The sequence below is a fragment of the Sturnira hondurensis genome, unplaced genomic scaffold, assembly GCF_014824575.4.
Source record: "Sturnira hondurensis isolate 20B ecotype Veracruz unplaced genomic scaffold, ASM1482457v3 Scaffold0012467, whole genome shotgun sequence".
NCBI lineage: Eukaryota > Metazoa > Chordata > Mammalia > Chiroptera > Phyllostomidae > Sturnira > Sturnira hondurensis.
The window spans coordinates 207,102-229,977 of record NW_028085098.1 but is presented as its reverse complement, the minus strand read 5'-3'; the positions used below and the strand labels follow the sequence as shown (position 1 = coordinate 229,977).

The 22,876-nt window shown below is 41.5% G+C and overlaps 1 pseudogene; it reads right to left on the bottom strand.

Moving 5' to 3' along the window:
- Positions 1–304: 304 nt before the first annotated feature.
- Positions 305–22,876, bottom strand: part of LOC118997078 (60S ribosomal protein L28-like) — a 138,500-nt pseudogene continuing 115,928 nt past the window's right edge.

Here is a 22,876-nt window from a genome sequence, read left to right as displayed (position 1 = left end):
AAAGTGTCTCCAAACAGCTTCTTGTGGGCCTTCGGACAAAACTTACAGACCTGATTCACTGTTTCTATTCTGTGCATGTAGTTTCTAAGCAGCTTGTGGAGCTGGACATTGGTCAGGAAAGATTCTCATTCTCTCTCTCTCTCTCTCTCTATCCCTCTCGCTTTCTCTCTCTCTCTCTCATTACAGCTCATTCTAAAAATGCAGTTTGACATCAATAAAAATAATCACTGTTTGATGCGTTTCTTATAATTATAGGTCATCTCTCAGTGAGGCTTTGCATTAGCAAAGTTGTGACTTGGCTCGGTCATGCTGATGTGGGAGACAGCGAGGCCTGCTGCGGCTCTCCGAGCTCTGGCGGGCATCCTGAATGCCATAAGCTTGTGCACAACTTCAGGGAAGAAAACATTTTGGACACGACGAGAAAACTGTGAGGGGGAAAAAAACTGTAAACAGCAAATGTGCTAAAGAGTGGAGACTTATGCAGAGCTAAAAGAGGGCAGGTGGAGTGTGTTCTCAGTTTTTTAAATGTGAAGAAAACATTGGGCTGACTCCATTCTGGTTCTGCAGAGCTAAAATGTGCCGTAGTGATTGTTGCTGTTTTATTTAACTCAAGCACCTGGGGCTGTGTGAGGCTCTGGGCTTGAAGAGCTGCAGGAGTCTCAGAGGAAAGGTGAACAGCTGTGGTTCTTTCCAAACACAAAGCCTTAAATGTTTTTAAATCATTCCCCTGTATTGGGCATTTGTGTTCTTTTAATTGTTTCACAATTATAAATATCATTATAGTGAAAGTCTCTGTGCCCCTAACTTATTCCTCTGTGTTAGTATTTCCTCTAACTAAATTTCCTAAGAGTGGAATTATTGATAAAAGTGTGGATGTGTTAATGTTTCTTTTGTAATATTGCCAAAAATTTCTCTGATTGAACCAATTTATATCACCACTAGCAGTACATGCATGTATATAGTTTACCACAAACTTGCCAGCATTATGTATTATAGCTCCCCCCCCAAAAAAAAACTTGGTTATAGTAAAATAGCTATATACTTAAAAAAGATTTTATTTATTTATTTTTTAGAGAGAGGGGGAGGGAGGGAGGGAGGAAGAGAAAGGAACATTAATGTGTGGTTGCCTCTAGGTTGCCTACTGGGGTCCTGGCCTGCAACCTAGCCATGTGCCCTGACTGGGAATCGAACTGACAACTTTTGGGTTCATAGGCTGGCACTCAATCCACTGAACCACACCAGCCAGGGCCCATTGAAAGTTTTAAGCCAGTGAGTGTCAGTGATCTAAAAGAGAAGGGAGTAACAGAGGAGATGGAGGGAAGCCACAAGATTCAAGACAGATTTCTTATTGTCACTCTTGTGCTTGGGTCCTTGACTTTGGTTTTTACTTGTCATTGAGAGGTTTAATTAAACTCACTCCTTAATTTTTGGTGAAATCAGGTATATATGGTTTGAAGTGCATGTGAGTCAGTGACAATAGTGATTTAAACAAGTTGAAAGATCATTTGTCCCTTATATAAAAGTTGGAGCTGATATGGTGGCTCTTCTCCAGGAAGTCATCGAAGTCCCAGTCTCTTTGCTGCTTTTTTGTTCTTGTTGCTTTTTTCTTCCTACCATGTTGCCTCCATCTGTATTACCCAAGATGGCTTGTCAACTTTCCAGCCAACTGGAAGGGGGTTCGGGGCAGGGGGCAGGAGAAGTTACATTTCTTCCTTTCTGGGGCATGGTTAGGAGTTGCACACATTGCTCCTTTTTATGTGTCAATGACCAGAACTTAAGCTTACTGTCACACTTAGCTGCAAGGGATGCTGGACTTTAATACTTATTCTCTATAGCCATGTGCCTGGTTAAAACTGGAGAGTTCTAGTACTATGAGTTACTGCAGGGGAAAATACACCTGTGAGCCAAATTCAGCCATGCCCATTCATCTACATATGGTTTATAGTTGCTTTTGCCCTATGAAGGGCCCTTCGTTCCACAGTAAGTGGACAGTGTGGGGACTGTCTAGTATCCTAGTGTGTAGGCTTGCTGGTGGCTGGAAGGTTCCCTCAAGTTGCCAGTACAAATGACTGACTATGGGACTGATGGTGGAAGAAAGAGGCCTGGGGAAACAGTGTGAGGAAGGATGGTTGCAGATGGGGCTCTAGATTCCATAGCAAGTGGTCAAGCCAGTACTGTGAGGGCTCTGACACCCCTGTGACCTGACTACATGTAAGGGTTGTCAAGGACACCCGAACAACAGCTTGCTGGCAGGTTAAAAGTGGGAAGGTCCCCCAGGGCCAAAAATACTCTGCATTTCACAGCACATGAGCAGGCTGACCACCAGGTCTACAGCTGTCCATCCCATGTGTAGCTACAAGCCTGGATGACACATAGAATCATGTGGGCTGCCTGGTGACCATGAGGGCCATGGCACCAGTACAAGACCAGACAATGACTGCAAGTGTCCCCGGGGTACCAGTGCATGAGAAGGAAGGTAGCTGAAAGAGTACTTTAAAGTTCACAGCCTAAAGAATTCAGGTTCTCCAATGCCAGGCAAATGTACGCTTCATTGCCAGAAGTGTTTTGCATTCATTCACACACGGGCAGCTTCATGGCAATGTGGTCATTTGTTTCCTAGCATGCAGACAAACTGGGAGACGAAATTACCTGCAGAACCATAGCAGGTGGCCAGGTTTCTGATGGGAATGTCCCTAAGTACACCAGCACACATGTAGGATGGTAGCCAAAAGAGCTTCTGCTTCCTTAAAACGTGGTTGGTGAGAAGCCACAAAGGGGCTCAGCTCTATAGCATGTGTGGCCAGTACTGTAGCCCAAAGGTCTGTTAATGGCACAACTATAGGAAGGAGAATTGCTGGAATGGCATGTGGTTCCCCAGCATGCAGCAAAGCCCAGGAAACCAGAAGGACCCACACAGGGAGTCAGGTTAATGCCTGGAAGGCCCTCTGCGACACCAGAGCTCGGGAAAGATGCTCACCAAAAGGCATCTGTCTTCTCCGGCACTCCAGAGGGCTGAGGGTCGAAGCTGTTTGAATTCTCTTGTCTGCTGCAGGCTTGGGTCCTGAAGGATCCAGACATGTTAGATTTCAGGCTGGGCACTGATCATAGGAGCCTCAAGTCCAGCTCTCCAGCGATGATCAATGGGTGGCCAGAGGGAAATAGATACACCAAGTGGGAAGTGGAAAGGACGGTGGCCGGGAGAACTCTCATTTCCCCAGGACAAGTGCGGGTTGTAAGCAGGAAGAGCTCTGGGTTCCATTTGCACCAGGCCTGTTAGATAGCCCAGTGGAATCTGGTATTGGTACTGTAGCACAGTAGGTTAGGGGGGCCAAATGACTGGGAGAACCCTAGAGGGTGGGTTTTTCTTGTGACTGAAGGGTCCCTGCAACCTGTGCAGAAGGACAGCAGCCCAAAAGATTCTGGTGGCCACAGTTCACCTATGGCCTAGAGCAGGGGTGTCAAACTCATTTTCAGCGGGGGCCACATTAGCCTCATGGTTGCCTTCGCAGGGCCAAATGTAATTTTAGGACAGTAAAAATGTAACTACTCCTTAACAGTTAAGTGAGAGCTTGGCGCTGCTGCCAGGTAGAAACGAGGTGGAGGCCCTGATGTTCCTCTCCCTCTCTTTTTCCCTCCCTTTCCCTCTCTCTAAAAATAAATAAATAAAATCTTTAAAAAAAGAAAAGGAGAGAGTGTATCCTTGTTCTTTTTTTAAAAGATTTTATTTATTTATCTTTAGAGGGGAAGGGAAGGAGAGAAGGAGAGAAATATCCATGTATGGTTGCCTCTCGTGAGTCCCCTGCTGGGAACTGGCCTGCAACCCAGGCATGTGCCCTGACTGGGAATCGAACCGTGATTGTGTGGTTCGCAGGCCCATGCTCAATCCACTGAGCTACACCAGCCAGGGCTGTATCCTTATTCTTGATAAAGTCTGTCCTGCCCACCCCCCTCATTTCTCCATGCACTGTGGATCAAAGTAAATAAGATACAATTGGTCTATAGCTTCATAGAGATTACAGTATGTTATGAAAGGGATGACTAAACAAATAATTGGTAGTACTTGGCATATGTCTTGTGAAAGAGAAATACTTTGTCCTATGAAAATAAACAGAGGTTCCTGACCTCTTGTGGGGCCATGGAAGACTTCCTTGATGAAGAGACTTCAGAGAGGAGCAGGAGTTATCTATTGTACCATGTTATCTAGAACAGCGGTTGTGAAACTTTTGTGCACTTCAGAATCATCTAGAGCACCTGTAAAACAGGGCTGACTGAGCCTTGCCTGTTTCTAATTTAGCAAACATAGGGGAGCTGATGATTTGCTTTGTAACATTGCCCAGGTGATACTGATGTTGCCACTTAGGGACCACACTTTGAGAACCACCTATCTGGGCCACATCTTCCAGCAGGTGTGCTGGAGAAGGCACTGAAAATGGATTTTAAGCCAGCTGGGAAATTGCTCTCCTCAGTCCTCAGGGGTAGGCAGGCTTGAAGGCTGGGGCAGAGCTCAAGGATGGTTGTTTCTAGCTGGGTGTGGTCTCAGGCATCCCCCCAGCCTGCTCTGCAAACATCATGCTCATATCTACTATGATAGTGAAACAGTTTGGGAAAGACAGACCTGGTCAAATGGGGAGAGGCTGGTGGTAAGTGTCAGAAGAGTTTGCCTTAAGGCCCTGCAACAGGGAAGAATGCTGCCTCTTCAAAGAACCTAGAGAAGATCAGTGAGGCTGTAGTAGAAAATGTCCAGGGAACATGTTACTAAACAATGTTAGAGGTTCAGCTCATAAAAGAGTTGCAGGACTCCTTTAAGGATTCAAAACAGTGGAAAGCCATTAAGAAATTTTAATCAAGGCAATGAATTGGAAGAACGAAAGTATGCATGTGGGAAGACCAGGCGGGAAATGACTATATAGTTTAGACCAGGATGGAAATGATAGTGGTGTGGTCCATGGTGGACAAAGTGATGGTGGGAACATTGGAGAGATGTTCTGGAGGCAAATTAATGCAACCTGGCGATTACTGAATGTACAGGTTGAAGGATAAGGAGGTGTCTGATATGATTCTCATATGTCTAGTTTGAATTTTATGTTCCTGAGATAAACCACACTGGTGGTCAGATTTGGGAGAGAGCAATTTTGGAGATGCTGAAGATAAGATTCCCCTGTTGAACAGGCAGCTGGATACTTGGCCCTGTACCAGAGAGTATGTACATAATTAAGGGTGACCACGGAGGACATGTGTTGTATATGTCTAGACCTTAGAGGACACCCAGCTATGTTGCCTGGACCTCAGGACACACAGGTGTGTGTAGCTGGACATCATAAATTGTCCAAATGGACATTGTTAGTGTGCAGAAAGGTGGTCCTTGAAGCCATCGTAGGTGTGTGGAACAGAGATTGCCAACTCCAATGCCTTTAGGGGCTAGATAGGTAATGTGAGCATGTAGGCCAAACACATATTTTGTTTGAGTCAATGATTGGGACTGTCTACTGTGTTCCGGCTGTATACTGCCAGGTAGTAATTGCATGGATTTTCAACTAAAGCCAGGAATCTGGATTTAACGACAGAATGTATTGGCTTTAAATGTTGGCTCAACTTAAAAAATTGATCTGGGCCAAATAAAACACAGATGAATTAGAAGTGACTTGCCTGCAGCCAGTTAAGAAAGGAAGAGTGTCTGGGACTGAGCCATGAGGAATCCAGTTGAATGAACCAATTCAAAGGCCTGGGAGAGAGGGGTGTATAATGACCAGAGGCCAAGGCAGGATAGCATGGCATCCTGAAGGCCAAGACAAGAGGATGTTTAGTCTCCAGTGCTCTGTGGTGTGCCAGATCTTAATGCCTATAAGATGGAGTTAAAGATGAGACATTCATCCAGACCAGTAGGAGGGGCAGAGACAGGCAGCCAGGTCAGAGAGGACTTGTGGCAGGAAAATGGCTGGTGGACTGGATGGTCCCACACTGGTGTTCAGATAAACCAGGAGGAACAACTGAGGAGCGAGACAGACCCTGCAACCCAGGGTTCCAGCATGAGGAAATAAAGCCCAAAACCTTTAAGTAAAGAAAACCCTGTAGGGGTTGTGGCAGTGGGAGAAACTCCCAGCCTCCCAGGAGAGGTTCTTGGAGACACCCACAGGGTCCTAGAGTAGGGGTGTCAAACTCATTTTCAATGGGGGCAGTTAGGGAGTAGTTACATTTATACAGTCCTAAAATTACATTTAGCCCTTTGAAGGCAACCACGAGGCTGACGTGGCCCCTGGTGAAAATGAGTTCGACACCCTTGGTCTAGAGTGTACACAAAACCACCCACCCTGGAATCAGCACTAGAAGGGCCCAATTTGCTTGTGGGTAGCAGCAGGAGTGACTGAAAGCCAACAGACAGCTGAACAGGTGGCATTGTTCCCTCTCAGGCCCCTCTACCACATACAGCACCACAACACAGCCACATGGGTTGCCCTGCCCTGGTGAATATCTAAGGTTCTCCCCCTTATACATAACAAGACAAAAAAATATGACCCAAATGAAAGAGCAGAATAAAGCTCCAGAAAAAATACAACTATGCAATGAAGAGATAGCCAATCTATCAGATGCACAGTTCAAAACACTGGTAGTCAGTATGCTCGCAGAAATGGTTGAGTATGGTCACAAATTAGAGGAAAAAGCGAAGGCTATGAAAAGTGAAATAAAGCAAAATGTACATATGGGGAGCCAACAGTGATGGGAAGGAAACTGGGACACAAATCAATGGTTTGGACCAGAAGGAAGAAGTAAACATTCAATCAGAATAGAATGAGGAAACAAGAATTCAAAAAAATGAGGAGAGGCTTAGGAACCTCTGGGACAGCTTGAAATATTCCAACATCTGAATCATAGGGGTGCCAGAAAGAGAAGAGGAAGAGAAAGAAATTGAAAACTTATTTGAAAACATAATGAAGGAGAACTCCCCCAATCTGGTGAAGGACATAGACTTCCAGGAAATCCAGGAAGCTCAGAGAGTCCCAAAGAAGTTGGACCCAAGAAGGAACACACCAAGGCACATCGTCATTACATTAGCCAAGATTAAAATGAAGGAGAGAATTCTAGAAGCAGCGAGAAACAAGGGGACAGTCACCTACAAAGGAGTTCCCATCAGACTGTCAGTTGATTTCTCAAAAAAGACCTTACAGGCAAGAAGGGGCTGGAAAGAAGTATTCACGGTCATGAAGGGCAAGGACCTACATCTAAGATGCCTCTATCCAGCAAAGCTGACATTTAGATTAGAAGGGCAGATAAAGTGCTTCCCAGAGAAGGTCAGATTCAAGGAGTTCACCATCACCAAGCCCTTATTGTATGAAATGTTAAAGGGGCTTACCTAAGAAAAAGAAGACAAAAAATATGAACACTAAATTTGTTCCTGTTCACAACTATCAACAACCGAACCTAAAAAAACAAAAACAAAACAAAAGTGAACTAAGCGAACAAGTAGAACAGGAACAGATTCACAGAAATAGAGATTACATGGAAGACTATGGGGGGGTGGAGAATGGGGGGAAGGTACAGGGAATAAGAAGCATAATAGGTAGGCACAAAATAGACAGAGGGAGGTTAAGAATCGTATGGGAAATGGAGAAGCCAAAGACCTTATATGTATGACTCATGGACATGAACTAAGGGCCAGGGGAATACAGGAGGGTGGCACGGGACAGGGCAGAGGGGGATAAAGGGAAGAAAAAAATTGGGATAACTGTAATAGCATAATCAATAAAAATATTTTTTAAAAAGAAAATACTAGGTAGATACTGTTTTAGGAAGTGTGCCTGGTGGAAAATGTTTGTGCTGTGATCTGTTTCCCTTTGATCTAGAAGACAGAGCTTCAAGATGTTACAGACTTGTCTGAGTTCACAGGTAAAGCCTTATAAACACTGTCATGAGCCCCTTTCCTTCCACCGTCCAAAGCTTAGCGGCTTTATAATTTAAAAAGTCTGATTTTAATTTTGGGGTTGCAATTTGATTTGACCCAGAGAGATAAGAAAATCAGCTCTCGTGAAAGGTCTATTGTCAGGCCACACATACACACAAAACAAAAAAACAAACAACTTCCCCCACCAACCCCCCCCCCAAAAAAAAACTATAGGATTTGTTTCCAAGACCTCCTTTTGCTAGGAAAATAATTTTGAATTAAAACTTAGAGTGGTAAGCTGAATGATGTATCAAAAAGAGTCAGATCTTGCCCTGGGTGGTGTAGCTCAGTGGATTGAGTTCGGGCCTGCAAACCACACAATTGTGGTTCGATTCCCAGTCAGGGCACATGCCTGGGTTGCAGGCCAGTTCCCAGCAGGGAACTCATGAGAGGCAACCATACATTGATATTTCTTTCCTTCTCTCCTTCCCTTCCCCTCTAAAGATAAATAAATAAATAATCTAAAAAAAAAAGAAAGAGTACTTCTAAAGTAGGAATAAAGGAGCATTTCAGTCTGTCCTTAGGCAAGTCAATGAGCTTTGCCTTAGCTGCAAATGAGGATACTAATATCTCTACTCACATGATATGAGCCTCTTGCATGGGTCCAAAAAATGGAAAGTACATGAAAGTTATATAAAAATGCTGAGTGTCTATATGAACTATTGACATGAAGTATCACTGTAGCATAGCACATCAATATGAAGCTGAACTACCTCTGTAGGAGTTGAGAAGGACCTTCTCAACACAAGCATCATACACTACCATATTTTTAGGACTATAAGACACACTAGACCATAAGATGCACCTAGGTTTTAGAGGAGGAAAATAGGAAAAAAAATTTTGAAGCAAAAAATGTGGTAAAATATTTAATAAACTGTGACCCCGTTCCATTGCCACCCACCCACTGCCACCCACCCACAGTGAGCCAGGTATGCTACATTAGGACTATAAGATGAACCCCCATGTTCCTCCTAACTTTGGAGAAAGTGGGGGAAGAAAAAAATAAAATGTGCATCTTATAGTCTGGAAATATGGTATGTTACCTAATATTCACATATGCTAACAATTTGGGAAACAGTTTGAATGGACTGTATAATTTATCATCCAAACCAGGATACTTTGGAGTGTGAAAGGGGTTCTGCAGGACAGCAGGCAGAACCTAGGAAGGCTCTGGGTACAGTGAGATGCATGGTTACCCCAGGCATAGATGAAATGTCACTGGATATAACATCAATTTGTCAGGTGATGTGGTGACATCAGATCTGTGTATGCAAATTGTTCTTTTTTTGCCCCTAAAAACCCATTCCCTTGGATATGCTACAAGGACATCTTGGTTTCACAAACAGGAATCCTGGGCTAAGTGAAACAAAAGAAAATAATAAGCACTAAACGTACCATCTCCAGCACCCATCCTTGCTTCTAAAGGGCATTTAGAAATTCACCAGGAGGATTTTCTTTGCTCTAGTGTTCTTCACCTTAATGGAGTAATTTGGTTTTTAAAGCTTAGAGAAGACAGGGGTAGGTGAAAAGAAGATCACAAGAGTCTTCCCTGAGAGGAAGGAAACTATTAAATGACGGAATTGGGAAGCAAATGATGGCAGGTTCAGCAGGATCATATCTCAGACAAACTAATGTACAATATATTTATATTCTCCTGCAAGTAGATGAGATACAATGGTATGCACAGAATCTGAGTGTTTCAAGTGATTCATTTGGAGCCTGGCTATAGCTTTAGCTGGCCCCTTTAGGCCGAAGTGATTTGGGGATTGGTAGATGAGATTAACAGGACGATAATTTACATAATGTTTTCATTCTGTGAGTTTTTATCTTCTGGAGTTTGATGAGGGTTTCTTACTATTGTTAGAAGTCTTCCTGGAATGTGATTGAATCATGGTCGCAGCTGATGTACTATTAGAAGACACTGCTAGAGATGGACACTTTGCAGTAATCAGGTAAGTAGGCAAGCTGGCCTTTGTTCTCAGTATAGCCTGAAGTGCTCTCTTATCGGCAGCCTGGCACATGAAAGGCAGCGCATCTGAATTGACAAAGAGATCTTTCTGTCTCTTCCACAATGCACAGAGAAAAGGTAGAGAATTGGAGTGCAGACTGATTTCTTTGGGAGTGTGCACCATCAGTTTGAGCAAAGAAAATGCCAATGGAAGTTATCTTCCTGGCTTGGATACTCTGTTTCCTGTTGTTGTGTTATGTTTTCGTGCTGGGGCTGGGTCCAGAGGTGTAGCCTTCCACTCGGTGGCCAAGGTTGAGCAGCACTAAGAACAGCTGCCTGGGAGAGGAGCCGCGAGCTGCAGTTTATCTAGCTCTGCTCCGGCTAAAAGTGCCTGTAGTCTAGCTGGGCCAGACTCTTCCCATTTTGAAAATCCACTTACAGAAAGAATGGAGCACATAACAATATGATTAACAAGCCTTTGGCGTTTATCAGAGGAGAGTTGCCATCTAAATATTGTCTTTGGATGAACTGTATTACTACAGCACTTACTTTCAGCACCAAAGTTCTGTGTTCGTTTGTGCGTGGGTGACCCTGCTGAGGTCATTGGAACCATGATGGGCACCTTCAGATGTTGACTTCGGAGTTGGCAAAACAGTAGTGATTAGTGGCACTATTGCTATTTTATGTCATTTTAGTAACTGAGTGGTAAAAACAGTTCTCATTTTATTATATTTTGAAATGTTTTCTAAGTACCCCAATTTGGCATCACAATAATGGCTCTATTCAGAGTGGTAGCATTGTTTTGTTGTTGTTGTTGTCTTGTTATGGGTCCTGCATGGTAGTGGTTATACCAAATGGTGGAGAATTGCTTACTACTGCTTGTCCAATTTGAAATAAAGGCTCTAAGGTTCATACTGGGAAGAAAATTCACTAGAACTCCTTTGTTCACTCTGAAAAGCATTAACTTTCCAGTATTATTTTGGTTTAAACATGTTTTCCCTCAAATACCTGCAGCAGTTTAGGGCAGCTCCTAGAACAACACTTGATCAAGTAAGTAGAACGATCATCCATTAACATCCATTAGCGAAGCCACATGTGGGGTGGGGCATGGCATCTTGGAAACAGTGTTTCCTTGATAGTGTTCAGTTGTTTGACAAGTGGACATTGAATTTATCCATTGAATTAGGTATTTTCTAGGCTCTGGAAGTGTAAGAGGAGAAGTTGGAGGATTCTGTTCCATATAAGATTGTCAGTTGAAATGCTTCTACTTCCTAACCCAGCCCTCGGTAGTGCTTTGGGGCTCTGAGCCGGGAGCAACAGTTTGTGGGAAACACGGGAAAATTTAAAGCCCTTTGTCCTTCAGCAAAGCTGTCTTTTATTTTAAGCATAGAACGTTCAGCACAACACTAGTAAAAATCTTACTGGATGCTGAGATGTACAAATTTCTACCAGATGGCTCTTATCTTTGCTATTTATGTGTGGAAGGGTCAGAGTTAACCACAGTGGCGTTCTGTTCAGTTCCTGGGGCTTCTAGTTCCTCTCGCCTTCTTTGGAAACCATTTCCTGGTGTTCTAATTGTGTATCTTGCCAAGTAGCAAGAGCACAGAGGAAAACCCCGGAAGTAGCTTGTGGTGAAGTTTCAAGTTTTTTGGCTCTTATCCAAACACTCGTGAGCTTCATTTGTGCTCGCATATAAGAAAAGCCAACCCAGATCTGCTAATAATGCTTTATTTAGTGCTTAAACTTTAATTGCAGGGTAGAAATGATACCATTAGGAACCGATAGCAATACTAATGCTACCTATATTATTATTTACTTGGCTGAAAACTAAGCTTGTTGAAGTGTATTTATTAACACTGCAGCCTAGAACTACACATTTAAAGCTTAATTCTGTGGCTGTTCATGAATTCTCAGCATACTACGGTGTCGGAGCTTTCTAGCTTGAGTTAAATTTATTGTGAAATTCGAGTGATGAAGTGTGTTAGGACATTTATTTTCCAGATCACAAATACAACCTGGTTTATTCAGAAGATGGAGCATCCTTTGTGGAATTCTAGCCTTCTTTAGCCAACAAACAGTTAAGTTCAGCATTTATGGTGTATAAACTTTGCTCCTTAGCATGAAAATGTACCTTATTCATTCCTTAGATTTCTCTTTCAACCATGGCTATTGTTTGTCACTAACAGCTAGCTTTTGTGAAGTTAATAAATGTGCATAATAAGGACATAAAGGTATGGAGAAGTAATACTGTAATCCTTTTGTTTGGATAATCAGTCTAATGTATGCAAATTAAACCTTATTAGTACTAGGGTTTTGTGTCTGCTTATCAAAATGTGCCATTTTCATGAAAATTGGAAGTCCATTATATAAAGTTATTATTAACAATCATTTAGGAATTATATACGGTATGCAAATTAAAGTTGATTACAACTAATTAAGGGCTTTCTTTGTTATTTGACCTTGTCTGCTTTTTATGTAAATATGTTTCTTTTGGTCTGGCATATTTTTAGACTCAGAAAAGTATATTAAGACAAGTTACATTATGTATTTTTTAATATATCTTCATGTTGCCACTGTGTCCCTCACTTTACAGAGGCACACAGGATAAGTAGGGCCATGCATCTTGCAGTTTGGGGGTGGTTTCTAGATGAATAGGATTTCAGAAGTGGAAAATAATCAAATTTCCAAGTGTCTTCAATAAGTTTAATGGAATATGAGCACAAATCCAGTATAGCATATAAACAGTCTTCATGCCAGAATGCCCCTTTTTTCCACCATTTATTGACTTCAGTGAGTCTTGGGTTGCAGATTTCCAAATGGAGTTGTTGATGTCAGGAACATCCAGACCTGTAAGAATTGTTATGAGTTTACTTGAGCCAAACTGGTAACAATTGCTAGGAAGCAAAGTCTCAATGCATCAAAAAAAAAATGCTCCTGAGAATGGCAGTTTTACAGCTTATTTTATACATCAGAATCAAAGGAGAAGACATGAGGGGGTTATTTGAAATCCATTGGTGGTAGATTAAGGAGGCAGGAGAAAGCAAAGCGAGGAAGTCTCTGAGGTTGGATACAGAGTAGAAGGGATAGACACATACTCCTGTTCCACTGGTGGGTACAGGATGGTGAACAGTTCACCTGTGCGGCACATGCAGATGGCGTGGGGGAGACAAGGTTACAAGGCAGGGTTCTGAGGTCTGTGCTGCGGGGAGGGATTGTACCTTGAGGGGTCTGGAAAAATGGCAATTACCCTGACATTCTAAAGATATGCTAGCATAGACGTAAGAACCCAACAGACGGGCTCAGTTAGGTCAAGACTGACCTTTGTTAAAGGACAGTACGGCCCTAGGACGTGACTGTCCACCACGGACTGCTTTTAGTTAGGAAGGTTTAATTTTAGACCATCCCACATGCTTACTTTGGTCTCTTAGTTTCTAAGGCCACCATGCGGGTCGCTCCTGAGTTTGTCAGGGTTAGTGTGTGGCACCTTTTTTTGTGCACACAGCTAAGTAATAAATAATCATTACTCACTTACTAAGGTGTCTTGCTAATCTAATTGTTATCTATGAAGGCATCAGCTAAAGATAAGTAACCAAAGAATGTATAACAGGTCCAGTCCCAACGGCCTTTAATGCTTCTTGAGAAAACAGGAAGAATTTCTCAGCAAGCAAAGAGGAAACATTTGAAGTGAGACATTTTAGCACTAACGTTATATTTTTCCCTCAGTGTGTTGTTCTACTTGTTTTCTGTGAACAAAGACACTTGAGACAGTGGCTGGAGCAAAGGATCCTGGGGCAGTAGGTTTAATCACATCATAGAAAAGACCTGTTAATCACTAGCTTTTCATTTGCCTGAGAGTATATGGGTAGAATAAAGAATGGGGAAGGTAAACCACCCAAGAAAAGAGACCAGAATATGGTGCGAGTGAAGAAGAACAAACAGTATCTAGATATTTAAAAGAGGCAAACTATTTAAATTGCTGTAAAAGAGAAACTGGGAACCAAATCACCATTGAACTCATCCCGATTTTGAGCATTTTCTTTTATTTTTCTGCTTTGAACAGTAACAGTTTAATCTTTGAAAAATGTCATTTGACTCTTACAAAGGGATTAGAACCAAACTTTTAGTGGATGTACAGCAAAGTACACATACCGTAAAGGTACAGCTTGTTAAATTCTCACAAGCTCAACACTCTGATGTAACAAGGACCCAGATCAAGGAACAGCACATCAGCAGTACTCCAGTAGCCCCTACCTTTTTCATAAAACAGGTGACAGTATATGTGCGGGTCTGTTTCTGGCCCCTTGGGGAGAACTGCCATCTCTACAATATGGAGTCCTTCAATCTATGAACATGGTATACCTTTCATAAAGGGCAGCTTTATAATTCAATAGTATCCCTGGAAAAGGCAGTAAACTCAAGGAGAGAGAGACAGACAGACACCAAGTTCATACACTTCTCTGGGATTTTGAGGGTCCCTCCCCAGAGTAGATGCCCGCCTTTACCATACTGGCTCGGAAGGATGGAGAGGTGCTACTGGGCTTCATGGAGCAGATGAAGCTTTCATATGGAGCCTCCAATTTTCTAGCCACTGCATGCTTTACGCATCCTTCTCACTGCAGGGGTTCAGTGTCCTCCCTCCTCAGGGCATCAGCCATCATTTCTTGCCACTTTTGCTCCAGTTCCTCTGCTAAGAGTTTTTAGTGTGCTGTCATCTCTTTGATCTCCTTGGCACGGGGGCTCTCAGTGAATGTTTTCTTCTCCCTTCCAAAGAGAAGCAAAATGTGTCCTTCCCAGGCTCAAAAGGTGCCCTTCTAAAATGTATAAACCATGACTTGGTTTTTATGTTTCCAGAAACTAAGTTTTTCCTAATAGTTTCTGTCATTTTTCTTTCCCCTGAGCAAGAGGTAGAACATTTGAATCCCTATCGCCGTTGAAAAATTTTCAAAAACTCCTCACTGGCACCCTGGCTTAATAGGTACAAATGGGAAAAATGATATCATGATACTGGCCTCACAGAAATATGGGCTGTGTCTGAATTGTACCATAATAAAGGTGCTTGCTTGGGTGCAGCTTTCCGCCTTCTAAGAAGATTCTTTGCTCTTGTAGGAGTTGCTGGGTGTGCCTGGAGAAGCTCCAAAAAGGTTAATAAGTGCCTGTAGGAGCAAGAGGGGGAAGATTGAAAGAGAACCCAGGAAATTCTCACAATGGTGCACGGAAAAGGAGGCAAGTGCCAAGTCTCTAGTCTGCCTTCAGAACAATGTGGAGAAACAAACACAGGGAGAAGTGTGGGTGACGCCCCCTGCCGTCAGGTGACTAGCTCTGCAATCCATGCTTCTTTTTCCAAGTGCTGACTGCCTCTCGGCCTGAAAATGGGAGATAGGGGTGCAAAACGCTCTCATCTGGTCCTGGCAAATGGGAAGAATGGGCTGGGCTGACTACAGTGGAGTTATAAGAGCCTTAGAGAACAGGGTCCTTAAAGTCACCATTTTGCTTTAGAAGGTTTATTATTTTACATTTCTCAAAATAACACACTAAAATTATAGGCAACACAAACAAGATTCAAGCTATGTGAGTCTTTTAATTCAGGCAGAATTTAATGTGTAATTAAGATTAATTATACCATAATGGAATTGTAGACACATGATTATTGCATCATATTCCTTGCAGATATGCATCTTGTTTCCCAGCATTCTGGCTTCTCAGGTTGAGAAGCCTGCTGAGAGGCAGAGCAGCGGAGTCTGACTGCATTGTGCATGACGTGTTTGTCACAGGGTCCTTGGGAGAGTTAATTTTTGCCCACGGTTGTCATTTCACAAGTGTTTGAACTATGCCCAGACACCGTTGCCTTTTAAAATTCCTAGTTGTTTTTTTATTTTGGTTTGTTTTGAAAAAAGTCACCCTTAAAATCTCCATTAGAAGCTCAAAGCCTTTGTGTATGTGTCATTTACTAAGTTTAGGACATCAAGTGAGTGTTGGTGTTGATGGATTGTGTGTGAAGTGTTTGGATTGTGCGTGAAGGTAAAAAGAATTTCTTTCTTGGTCATAAATTCAGAATATGGGTGGGAGTCTGGAGATGATTTAGAATAGGCCACTTTCTTAACCAGAGGGGAGATGGGTTAAACCTTCACAGGCAGTTTTGACTCTCCTGTTATAAAAGGAAAAAGAAATCCAAAGGAGGAAATTCTATTATATACTAGAGTGTATTATTTAAATACACAACAAATACAATGACTTTGGCCTAACATGCTAGAGGCGTCTCAGATACAATTTTGAATCAATACTCCAGACAACCTAATTAGACCTAGAGAGTTTTCTTAGCTTCAGTTTTCTTGGGTTTGATTTCAACATTAAAAGGGAGTATTTTTCAAATATGAGTAAATTCTAGTTCTTTTCACTATGTAATTAATTATACACTAATTATTATGGAAGTTTTCAGATCTACATGTTCAAACCCTTAAGGAAAATCTCTTGGACTCTAGGGTTGACTTAAATTATTTTGGTTATGTGCTAGCATAACATCAGTTACAACTCCTTCTACTTATAGTTCTTATGCAGGTATAAAGTCAAATCAAGTGACATATACGAAACATAAGCAAACATATACCCATAACATTTAAATTAACAATATTAATTTTAAAAGATTTTATTTATTTATCTTTAGAGGGGAAGGGAGGGAGAGAGGGAGAGAAATATCAATGTGTGGTTGCTTCTCGTGCGCCCCCTGCTGGGAACTGGCTGGCAACCCAGGCATGTGCCCTGACTGGGAATCGAACCACGATCCTCTGCTTCACAGGCCTGCAGTCAATCCACTGAGCTACACCAGCCAGGGAAAAATTAACAATATTAATTTAAAGTAAAGGATGATTGCCCTGGCTGGGTAGCTCAGCTGATTGGAGCATCGTCTGTTACACCAAAATCCCTGGTTGGGACACATACTGGAGACAACTGGTTGATGTCTGTCTCTCCCTTTCTTCCTCTCTCTCTAAAAGAGATCAGTAAACATATCCTCAGGTAAGGATTAAAGTGAAGGATGATGGCCTTTTCCTGAACTACATTTTAAGCCTACCTATAGCCTTTTTCAGTAGGTCACAATTCAAGCAGCCTTACTTTGGCTGGAGTGATTACAAATTCATCTGAAGATTAGCACACTGAAATGGGATAATAGCCTTCCACTATAAGGCAGTCTGTCTAGACGACCTAGAACATCTGTTAAGATGATCATCTGGTCCTGACTGGGGTGGCTCATTTGGCTGGGCGTTGTTTTGCAGAGCAAAGATCACTGGTTCCGTTCCTAGTTAGAGCATGTACCTAAGTTGCAGGTTCATCCCTGTTTGGGGCACTTGTGAGGGGCAGCCAATCTATCAATTGCTGTTTGTCTCTCACAATGTTGTTTCTCTCTCTCCCTCTCTTTATCCCTTCCCCTCTCTCTAGAAATGGATAAACAAAATCTTTAAAAAAAAAGATAATCATCTAAACCAGGGATCAGCAAACTTGTTCTGTAAAGGACCTGATAATAAATATTTTAAGCTTTTAGGGCCATGTAGTCTCTCACCACCACCCAGCTATTGTATCAAAAAATTGGCCATAGACAATATATATAATGGGCTTGGTTATCTTCTAACTAAACTTTACAAAAATGGGTAGAATGGGTGGAGGGTGGGATCTGGCCACAGGAGATATATATCTCTATCTATCTATCTATCTATCTATCTATCTATCTATCTATCTATCTTGTCAACCCTGATCTAAATGAAAATACAGAGCTAAAAACCTTTGGGGACATTTTTGCAAAACCCCATTTGGAAATAATCTATACCCCTAATTTCTGGGAGATTCTGTATGTGTTGTGTGTATATTTTAAATTAGACTTTCAAAAACTATACAAGGAAAACACTCTTATTTTGACAAGTGAAATAATTCGGAGATACATGAAGCAGATGTTATTAACCTTTCACCCATCCCCTCCGTTCTGACCATCCTCAGATGAACAATATTAATAGCTTGATTCACAGTGAACACTTTTCTTCATGGTCGCGCATGTCTATAAAAACATACAGGCTGTCCCTGTGCTCATTGATGGGTCTCTTCTATACATGTTTGTCAGCATTAGAAAATTGATGATAGATCATCTAACCATCTGGCCAATCGATATAAATCTGTTTTTACCTTCAATTTTATTGTGAAAAGGCACGATAATACTAATAAATACTTTTATAGTCTTCATCTGGATTCAGTCATTAGTAACAGTTTCCTATATCTGTGCTCAAGCCTCCCTGCCCCCATTTGTCAGGCTGAGCCATGAAAGGAGAGTTGCCAACTGTTTTGACACACAAAAATGGCAATTGGATGCAGTACAGCCTGGTATTTATTTTTTTCCTGAATCGTTTGAGATAAATTGGACATTATGATATTTTATCCATAAATACTTCGACATGCATTTTCTAAATAGATAAGTGCCTTTTCATACATATGCACAAGATCATTATTATATACCTTAGAAAAATCAAGAATTCGCTTGTATCTTCTTATATCCAGTTTATATTAAAATCTCCCTAATTCTGCTGTGGCTGGTGTGGCTCAGTGGGTTGAGCACTGGCCTGCAAACCAAAGGGTTGCCAGTTATATTCCCAGTCAGGGCACATGCTTGGGTTGTGGGCCAGGTCCCCAATAGGGGGTGCGTGAGAGGCAACCGCACATTGATGTTTCTCTCCCTCTCTCTCTCTCCCTCCCTTCTCCTTTCTAAAAATAACTAAAATCTTGAAAAAAGTAAAATGTCCCTAATTCTGCCTAAAATCTCTTTATAACTACTTTTTTAGAAGCAGAATCCAATCAAAGTTCACACATTACAATTACTTTTATGCCACTTGAATCTGTTTTAATTTAGAATAAATTGTTTCCCACCTATTTTTTCTTTTTTTAAAAAAATATTTTATTTATTTATCTTTAGAGAGGAAGGGAAGGAGAGAGGGAGAGAAATATTAACGTATGATTGCCTCTGCTGAGGACACACAATGTATCGTGTGTCCCCTGCCGGGAAGTGGCCTGCAACTCAGGCATGTGCCCTGACTGGGAATCGAATCGCCATCCTCTGGTTCGCAGGCCCGTGCTCAATCCACTGAGCTATACCAGCCAGGACTATTTTTTCTTATTCTTGACTTTTGGTAGAAACCAGATCAGTTCTCATATGGAATATCCCGCGTTCTATATGTGTCTGATTACTTCCTTGGGGTATTGTTTGACTCTTTTTCCTCTGTCCACTGGGTTTTCTGGAATTTAGCAAAACATTCTGGCCATTGCTTTGCCAAAACTTGGCTTAGTATTTTGGTAATGACTGTCAGTAGGGGAAAAAATCATATTTGGCAAATGTAGTTCATAGATAATTCTGTACTTTTATTGCATAAGATCAGACTAAGTAATTGGATAACTTGGTTGAGGTAATGGCCACCAAATCTCTCCTTTGTAAAGGTATGCTTTTTTCTTGGCATTCTTTTTTAAAAAAATATTATTTATTTATTTATTTTTACATGGAGGGGAAGGGAAGAAAAAAGAGTAGGAGAGAAACATCAATGTGTGGTTGCCTCTCATGTGTCCCCTACTGAGGACCTGGCCTACAACCCAGGCATGTGCCCTGACTGGGAATCGAACCAGCAACCCTGTGCTTCATAGGCCTGTGCTCAATCCACTGAACTATACCAGCCAGGGATTCCATGGCATTCTTTTGAAGTAAGTGTAATGTTACATTGTATAGCCTGATTACCTGGATAAATCAGTGACAGTACATTCAAGCATTTCTTTGTTCATGGAGATTCAATTTGTTTCCATTCTTTTGGAAATATCTCAATGAGCATTATTTACAATTTTTTCTTTTAATAAATTTATTGGGGTGATATTGGTTAATAAAATTACATAGGTTTCGAGTGTACAATTCTATCCTATATCATCTGTACATTGCATTGTGTGTTTACCCCCCACAGTCAAGTCTCCTTTCATTACCATATATTTGACCCCCTTTACCCTTTACTACTCCTCCACCCTGTGCTTCCTGTGTTGTGGGCCAGGTCCCCAGTCTGAGGTAGAAACTGCACATTGATGTTTCTCTCCCTCTCTTTCTCCCTCCCTTCCCCTCTCTAAGAATAGATAAATAAAATCTGTAAAACTATATTGGGCCCTGGCTGGTGTGGCTCAGTGGACTGAGCACCAGCCTGCAAACTAAAGGGTGGCCAGTTTGATTCCCGGTCAGGGCACATACCTGGGTTGCAGGCCAGGGCCCCATTATGTGGTGCTTGAGAGGCCACCACACATTGATGTTTCTCTCCCACTCTTTCTTTCTCCCTTCCCTTCACTCTAAAAATAAATTTAAAGAAATATTGGATAAGATAAGCATTCACTATTTTTTCCCCTTAAAAATGCCGTGGCAATCAGTTTGTAGCCATTTATTCTCATTTGTGAACTTCAGAATAACTGTCTCCTCTTCCCAACCCAGTCTTTTAGGATTCTGGTTGGGTTGTATTAAATGTATACACAAATGTATATAAAAATGTGTGTGTCTATGTATATATACATACATATAGAGAGAGACAATTTGGGAGAAGTTAACATTTTAATGATGAAAACTTACATATGTATATATGTTTGTATATACATAAATGTATGCTATATACTCATATGATGTGTTTATGAAGGATTATTATATTAATGGTAAGCCACATAACACTGAAATGAAAACAAAAGAGATTTGATCTCATGAATTTCTTGCCGGGAATACCCTCCCCTCACTAATGTTGCCCAAAACTCATAAAAAATGAGAGTTTTAGTTTAGAAGACAAAATTAAAAGACATGGCCATCATTGGAGTGCAGGCTTCTCTTGAATTGTGAAGGCAGAGTGTTCTTCTGCAAGCTCTGGGAATACAAGTATACTGGCTCCTGTGATGTGTCAGTAATATATTCCCAGGTGAGCCTGGAAACTTGTCTCCATACTATTATTCCATTTGTTACACTATAATGTATCCTGTCTGTGTTGCCCTCAACATACAAATACTCATTTTCTCACCTCAAGTGGGAGACTTTAAAAAAAATTTTTATTTACTTATTAATCTTTAGAGGGGAAGGAGAGAGGGAGAGAAACATCAATGTATGGTTGCCTTTCGTGTGTCCCTTGCTGGAAACTGGCCTGCAGGGAACCAGCCTGCAACCCAGGCATGTGCCCTGACTGGGAATTGAACAGTGATCCTCTGGTTCACAGGCTTGTGCTCAATCCACTGAGCTACACCAGCCAGGGCCAAATGGGAGACTTTTAATGTGGGTCGGATCCCATCGCAGCGACCTCAGCAGGTACACCAGATGCTTCCTGTACCATTTGGTGTGTGGGTCAGAATGGCTTTGCCAGCTCACACGCCCTGTTTGACATCCCTTCCCCTCACTCTAAAAATAAATAAACTTGTACAAAAATAAAATAAAAGTAGAGAGACTAGCATATATTTTCATGAACCTATCACTTAGCTTCAACAGTCATCAACTCTGGTTTCATTTTCACTTCTGGTTTCAACTCTGGTTTTTCATTCACTTCCCCATTGTGAATATGTTGAAGCAAATCACAGACATTAGTACATCAGCATCTGTAAAGGATAAGAACTCTTTTTACTGTGGTAAAATATATAAAATGTAAACTTTACCATTTTAATCATTCTTAACTGTACAGTTCAGTGTCATAATGTACATTCACATTGTTGTACAAGCATTCCTACCATTCATTTCCAGCATTTTTCATCATCCCCAATGGAAACTTTACACCCATGAAACAGTAAGTCCCCATTCCCCTTCTCCCCCAGCCCCTGGCAACCACCATTCTACTTACTGTCTTTTTTTTAAAAGATTTTATTTATTTGTCTTTAAAGAGGAAGGGAAGGAGAGAGGGAGAGAGAAACATCAATGTATGGTTGCCTCTCATGCGTCCCCTGCTGGGAACTGGCCTGCAACCCAGACATGTGCCCTGACTGGGGATCGAACCATGATCCTTTGGTTCGCAGGCCCATGCTCAATCCACTGAGCTACACCAGCCAGGGCTCTACTTACAATCTTTATAAATTTAACTGTTCTAGATACCTCATATGAGTGGTGCCATGCAATATTTGTACATTGTGTTTGGCTTCTTTCACTTAGCCTAATATCTTTAAGGCCCATCCATATCAGAATTTCATTCATTTTAAGACTGAATAATATTCCGTTGTGTGTGTATATACATATGTATATACATATATATGTATGTATATATATGTACACACACATATATATCACAAATATTCTTTTTAAAGCATAATCACAATACCATAATCACATCTATAAAACAGTAATTTCTTAAAATAGTCATATATTCAGTCTGTGCCTAAATTTCACCAGTTGTACAAGGAGCATCTTTTTAACAGTCTAATTGTTTGAAATGGAATTTGAACGAAATTTATTTTCATCCAATTTGTTCATGTCTTTTATTTCTCTTCATCTTTGAATCTATTCTTCTAAATTTCTTTGTTTTAAAATATAATTTTTATTTAATTCTTGTTCACATACAGGTTTCTGTCTTATATTCCCAACCCTGCCCGCCCCCCACCCCATGCTCCCAGCCTCCCTCCCCTTTCCACCCCCCACCCTTAGTTATTGTCCATGTGTCTTTTATACTTGTTCATGTGAGTCCATTCCCTTTTCCCCTATGATTCTCTCCCCTCTCCCCTCTGGGCCCTGACAGCCTGTTCCATATTTGAGTGTCATTGGTCGTATTTTGCTTGCTTGTTTGGTTTGTTTAGATTCCTGTTAACGGTGAGATCATATGATATTTGTCTTTCACCGCCTGGCTTATTTCGCTCAGCATAATGCTTTCCAGTTCCATCCATGATGTTGCAAAGGGTAGTAGTTCCTTCTTCCTTTCTGCAGCATAGAATTCCATTGTGTAAATGTACCATAGTTTTTTGATCCAGTCATTTACCGATGGGCATCTAGG